This window comes from Gracilinanus agilis, chromosome 3, assembly GCF_016433145.1.
Source record: "Gracilinanus agilis isolate LMUSP501 chromosome 3, AgileGrace, whole genome shotgun sequence".
Classification (NCBI taxonomy): domain Eukaryota; kingdom Metazoa; phylum Chordata; class Mammalia; order Didelphimorphia; family Didelphidae; genus Gracilinanus; species Gracilinanus agilis.
Window position 1 is genome coordinate 515,609,805 of NC_058132.1, and position 7,358 is coordinate 515,617,162.

Below are 7,358 nucleotides of genomic sequence, written 5' to 3' on the forward strand. Positions count from 1 at the left end.
CTTCTTCTTCTCCTCCTCCCCCTCTTCCTCCTCATCCTCCAGCCTTCCTCCTTCTCTTCCTCCTCTTTCTTCTTCTTCTCCTCTTACTCTTCCTCCTGCTCTTCCTGCTCCCACTTCTGCTCCCCCTCCTGCTCCTCCCCTCCTCCTCCTTCTTCTTCTCTCTTTCTTCTCTCCTCTTTCTCCTTCCTTTCTTCCTCCTTCTCCTCTTCATTCTTCATTCTTCTTCCTTCTCCTCCTTTTCTTCTTACCTCCTTCCTCTCCATCCTTTCTGCTTTTTAAAGATGTGATTAAAAATGAACAGACAACATGAAAAGATAAGCAGGCAAAAGAGGGTTAAATAAAACCACATAAATCAAATCATTTTTAAAAAATTGAAAACTACATCTGAATTTCTCTCAAAGGATCAGGATTCTTGGCTCTTTTCCTGCCACTTCCCAAGTTAGAAAACTGACTACCTTTCTAAATGATTCACTGCATCTGATAAATTTAAAATGGACTATTAGGCTTGACAAATATCATCAATTAAAAAGAAATCTCTTTCCTCAGACAATGGTCCTAAAACTTGTTTTTATCCTAATTCTTGTTCATTACAAACACCCCACTGAACTCTTATCTTCTGCTTATTGTCCTCTTCTCTTTCTTTCTCCCTCATCCCTCTCCCCTCCTTTTCCCAGAGACCTTGCAGATAGATGTTTAGCATGTTTAGTTGTCATGGACCAAGAGGATATGAAATGATGAAAATTAATGTTATTATTAAAGGATTTTTCAATTAAATGTTTAGTTTAGGGCCAGATGCTGCTCTCCTAAAGGAAGAGAGGTTTAAGTAAAAAGGTCTGACAGATATTCATTCCGTATAGCATAGCAGAATTTATAGTAGATTACACTCTTTGATTTTTGTGGGTCTGGGTTGTCAGGTCTACTTGCAAATGGGCTGTGGGAAAGGAATTGCACTTCTGCCATTTGAAAACATATGGGCCATATGGTAAATATTAGTCCAGTAACTGTTACTGGGTTTTTGTTTCTTTAAGGTCCTTTATGCTCTGAATGTGCTGTCTTGTAGATTATTTGCAAGGACTCCATTGGCCTTCCTATTTCTACTATTCCCTGAAGTATGATTTGTTGTACCAAAAAACCTTAAACCCTAATGAATAGCCTAAAATATGTTTGTCCAACAGCATCTAAATGAACACATGTCATAGGAATCTAAGGTCAGTTGCTTATGACAATTCAGTCTTCTGCTGCCCTCCCTGCTGCAAAGTTAATTGTTTGATTAAACCACAAATACTAAGTGCTTCATCTATATGAGATGTTAAGTTATACAAATAAGAAAAGTAACATAGCTTTTGCCTTCAAACTTACAATTTAGTAGGAGAGAGACTAAGATCTATAAATGGATAACTCCAGTAAAAGTTAGAATGTGATATGTACAGGAGAGTTGTAATGGAAAGAATGCTCTAGCAACACGACCAACCCACCTCTTTTTCCAGTCATACATTTCCATAATTTGTAGTCATACAGCATTACAGAGAGAACACTGATGTTTAAAAGTTGGCCTATTTTGGGCTAGGGTTATTAAAAGTACTGTGCAATTCCCAAATATAATTCAAACTGCTTACTTCTTTTATTCATTTCTGGATCCTATTCATTGACCTTCTATTCATTCAACTGCATGTTATAGAGCAGACAAAATCATTTTTAATCCACTTGGTTTTTCCTGTGTGGATTATTGGGCTGAACTTTTAAAAATAGCTATGTATATCATTTAGGATGCTCTACAATAAATTCTAAGTTTTAATAAACAAATAGAATCTTCTGAAGGAACCTCATTATTTATAGGGAAAACATCTTCCTTTTTGATTCTGCTCTAGACATCATCCTTGACAGTGACAAATACCCTTGTGATAATTTGCTGGATCCCTGTTTTATGTCATTGACAATAATAATCACGGGGGTCATCAACCAAAGTAATCTCTATCGTATCTTTCAGGGAATAAGCTTTTTTTTTTTTTTTTTAAACATAGACTAGAGTCACTTTACTGGAAGAGAGCCTTTAAGGAGAGATTATATTGTACTAAACACATATATTTTGATCTTAGTCAATCAAAAATTGGTATAAAATTATCTTTTCTGAACCTTTTGGTCAATTTAGTCATTTACTTTTCTATTGACACCAGAAAAATAGAATTCTGGCTGAGGCTTGACCCTGTATTTTGCAGGAATTCCATGCTGCCATCTTCTACATTCCAAAAAGCAAAGTAGATGAAAAATGTAAATTGTCCACCTTTTATACACTTGGTTGAACAGCCCTTTTATTCAAAAATATTATAGGTGTCTATGTGTCTAGAACTGAATGGGAGTAGGAAATCAAATGTTATTGCTTGTGAGAACTTTTTCAGTACTTTAAAAATGCTAAATTGCTTAATGAAAGAATAATTCAATTTAAAAATATTACTCTTCTTCCAATCATGCTATATGGCACTACATCATGACACAATTTAATTCAACAAATTTTATGTGGTATGTAGTGTGTGCAAAAATTCCTTTAAATTGTCCTCAAGTTATTTATTCGATAACCCTTGTCCTCTTTATAGCGAAATATCTAAAAAAAGACTTTTTCCGCTTGTGGCCTATACTTCCTTAACTCCCACTTGCTTCTCTGTCTCTTGCTTCTGACACCTTTTTCTTCATACACTCTACTGAAACTCTTCTTTACAAGGTTACTAGTAAACCCTTACTTACTAAATTCAATGATCTTTTCTCTGTCCTCATCCTATTTGAATTATCAGGGGCTTTTGACTCTGTCAAACACTTCCCTCCTTTGGCTTCCATGATATTTTCTATCAGTTCTCATTTTTACTTGTTTGGGGACTCAATTTTTTTATGCCAGAACATCATATGCTTTTCCCCTTATAAATGTGAAAAGCCTTTTCTTTGTGTGGCCATTCCTCAAGTTTCTGACCTGTGCTTCCTTCTCTTATATCCATATATAGTACTTCTCTTTTGGTGATATCTTCCAGTCATACAGGGTTCAATTACTATCTCTACTTGGAAAACTCCCAGGTCAATAAATCTAGCCCTAATTTCTCTCCTGAACTATAGTTCAACACTGCCAACTCTGTTTACCACCTGAACTTGGCTGTCACATTAGTATATCAAACCTAATTTCCTAAACTAAACTCATAACCTTGCCCCCAAACCCTACTCCCCCTCAAATATCCCCATTTCTGATGAGGGTACTACCATTTCATTAGCCACTCGGTTTTATAGTCATTCTTTTGGATTCTTCCTCACATCCCATGTTCAGTCATTTGCCAAATCCTGCTTTATTTGTATGTCTCTTAAAGATTTGTCCTTTGTTGTAAACTTATATGGCCATTGCCCTAGTTCAGATTCTCATTTTTTCTCTTCAGATTATTATAATATTTTCTTCAGTGTCCTCTTTACTCCATTCTCTCCCTTTTTCAATTCATCTTTCACAGAGTCACCTCAAAGCTCTGACCATTGCCCCTGATCAGATTCCTCCAGTGGCTCACTGATGTCTCTGGAATAAAGGACAAAACCTTCAGTCTGTCATTTAAAGCCCTCTGTAATCTGACTCCAAGCAACTTTGCTGGATATTTCATATTAACCCCCTTAATGTACTAAGATACATCCAAGCTGGACAATTAACTCTATTCCCCAGATTTGGTATTCCAGATCTTATCTCTGGGTCTTCCCACTTATTGTTATCAATGCTAAGAATGTCTTCCCTCTTACTTCTTTCTCTCAGAATCCATTATTCTTTCAAACTTCAGATCAGGTGCAGCTTCCTATCCCAGACTAAACCTTTCAAGGGGGGGATTTTGGGGGAAGGGCCCCCAGAAACTTATTCAAATCTAAATTACATGTATTACCCTTAGGGGGTTGTCTACTCCAAGTATGTGTTGACTTTCCCAGGTGGAATGGGTGGATGAGAACAATTTGATCCAGTGACCATGAAGAAGACTGAAGCAGGTGCTATGGGGTTCTTAGAACTTGGCCAGTCATTGAAGACACCAAGGTCATCTACTCGCCCACCAGCTGATGACTTTGGAAGACAGTGAGGCTAACAACATTGTGTAACTCTGCTTACCTAAAGCTAATTCATGGACAAGTCAAGACATCACCTTGTGATGTCATTGGTCCTCTTCCAAAGTGAAGGACAAACAACATTTACTACTTATGTTTTCTTGGGCAACTTAGCTTCCCTGGGCTTTAGTTTCTTTAACCATAAAATGAGAGATTGATTAGTTGCCCTTTAAGGTTCCTGAAATCTCCAGATGTATATAGTAGGTCCTTAATGAATATATGTTTTTGAAAATTGCCCAAGATATAATACAAATCTAGGCAGCTAATTCTAGCTATTCCCTGGACTGTAACACAGTTCACTATGGAAAGAAATTTTAAAAAATTTGAAAGAAAAAAAAAGGAAAAACAAAATGGAAAAATGGGAGATTTTGTCACCAGGAATGGCTACTAGTATGTCAAGGGAAAATAAATCTAGATGGTTGTTGTAAACATTTAGCAAACATTTAGCCATGTTAAATAGCAGCTCACACCTATTCTGAAGAATCTGCTGCTAAAAGAATGAGAAGAGAATAGCCTGAAAAACATGACTTCAAAAAGGAAACAACTTTATGAAACAGTGACCATCTGTGTGAGAACGGCTGTACATCTTTATGCAGATCCATGCTTTGAGAAAAAAAGCAACAGACTTGTCTGAACTTTACTTTTAGCAACTCCATTGCAAGCAATGGCTGGCTCAAATTCCTTAACTGTCACAGTATAGTGTTTTGTTCTAAGTGGAAAGTGCGATGACGTCAACTTGGTTTTTACTAATGACTGGAAAGAATGAATTACATCCCTTTTAGAAACCTCCTGCTCATGTGCTGTTAATACTTTTATGAATGGTAGGCTATACTCACCAGATATTGAAAAAGGTTGTTTTTAATTTTGAAATGCTGATTTGGATGCATAGAAAAAAGAAAACAGAAACTGACTTCAAAAGTTCAAGTCAGAGCATGATCCAGAAAGCTTGGGTATACCATTTTCCTTTTTAGTTGTGTTCCTTTGGACATAATGCTTGACTCCATTGAGCCTCCCAATTGACTTATGTTCTTTAAAATAGAGATGCCCATAATTGTCCAATTGATTTCTCTGTTCTGGAAGCAGCTAGGTGAAGCAATAAGAGTAATGGACCCATGCTCCAGAAGTCCTGAGTTCAAGTGTGGCCTCAGACCTAACTGTGTATTCCTGGGCAAGTCACTTGAACTCTAATTGCTTCAGTTGTCTATAAAATTGGAGCAATAACAATATTTACCTTTCAGTGTTCTTATAATGATCAAATGAAATTGTATCTGTAAAGCACTTAGCATGATGTCTGGCACATAGTAGGCTTATTCCTTCCCCTACCCTTTCCTTCCCACTTGGAATATGAAGGGCATCTTGGCTCCATGACACTCCCTTTATGCCCTCCTGTGTCTTCATCTGCTTTTTACTCTCATGGTGGTGGAGCCTGAGGAGGACAACACTAAACTCTGGATCACGTGAGGAATCTTCAAGAAGAAAATATTGAGACTTATAGAGAATGCTACCTAAGTCAAATAGAAAAGTACAGGACTAAGTCACTGAGTTTTTTCTTCAAACATTCCACACATTCAGTATCTGACTTTTCTGTCTACCATATAGATCCAGGCTGGCAATGAATAGACAGTAGTGATAGGATATTTGAGTACTGACAAGGTGCTAGAACATGCCTCTTTTAGGAAGGTCAATCAAAATAATTATGTAAAGCACTTTGTAAAATGTAAAGAAAGTGCTATAGAACTGAAATAAATACTACTGGTATTATCATTATTCTCATTCATAGATCTGAAAATGGAAACTCAGAGAGGTTAAATGACTTGTCCCTGGTTATACAATCAATAAGATTAAAAGGCAAGATTTGAATCATCTTAATTTTGTGTCTGGAACACCATTCTATCAGCAGGAAAAATAATTCACTTATCAAAACTGACTTTTTTGATTGGATCTATGAAAATAATTTCCTTACATTTAACAAGCATATTAAGTTTTAGATACTTGAGTATAGACACTGACCAGACACATCAAATAAAGTATACAAAATTCTTGTCATGTAGAAGCAACTTTATACACCTGGTAGCTACTTTCTATGCAGAATTGCCTTTGAGAAACAAAAAAAATTCTTGATCTCTGTAGCTTGAAATCCATAAGACTATGTATGAGGTTTATGTCAAAACTTTGAGGCTATACACCTCAGTGAAGTAAATACCAGATATTTTTTCCTGCATCATTTCTGATCTGGGTTGTGATCTAGCCTTTGCCCCCATTGCCATGGCTCAACTAATAATGACTTAGCCAAATCTAAATTCATGTGTATATTATATTTCCAAACTCTATAGCTCCAGCCTGTTGTGATTGCTTGCACATATTGCTAGTTGGAGCCTTTTTGGACAGTGTCTCTCTTGCTACAACTTCTGCATCCTTTACAACAAACAGCTATAGAAATGGAGGCCGGCTGAGAGAACAGCTGCTTCTTAATCAATTCAATTTACTTGCTATTTATTGAGTGTCTATAGTATATATGGCACCATACGATGTGCTTATTGTATGGGTGTGACCAACAAGAGAACCACTACTGGGTTTTCTTCTGTTTTATATTTTGTTTTGGTTTTCCTCTTGGCGCACATATATTTTTTTCTCAGTACTACTTGATTTCTGCTTCTCCTAGTCTTTCCATTTTCTTTCTTTGTTTTTATAGATATATTTACATGGTTGTTCCATAACATAAATTTCACAATTTACCAGAGGTCAAATTAACTCAGACCCCTATCCAGTTATTCTATAACATCTGAGTTTTATCCTCTGATACCATAATTATAAAGGTTTCCATTATAATCAATAATATAGTTGGAATATATAGATATAGATATACATTCCCATTTTCAATCTGATGAGAAACATGGTAACCAGTTACAAAATGGTTATCATAGATTTTTGAGGAGTTCTTAAAATATTTTTTTAAAATGGCACCGCATTAAAAAATATCCAGTTTAGATTTCAGGAGCTGGATGGAGCATACTTGTGATGGCACAAACCACTGAGAAGCATTCTCCTCCATGCTGACCCTGTATTCAACTTCTATCCTTAAATCTAATTTCTAAAATGCCAAATTCTCACTCTACTTTTGAGTCATCTATAGCCCCTCTGCATCTACATGGGACAAGAAATGGGCCAAGGGTGGACATCAGATCTGACATTTGAATATCTAACTTCCCTGGCAGAGGTCTTAAAGCATATGTAGCTAGATATTTACCTAA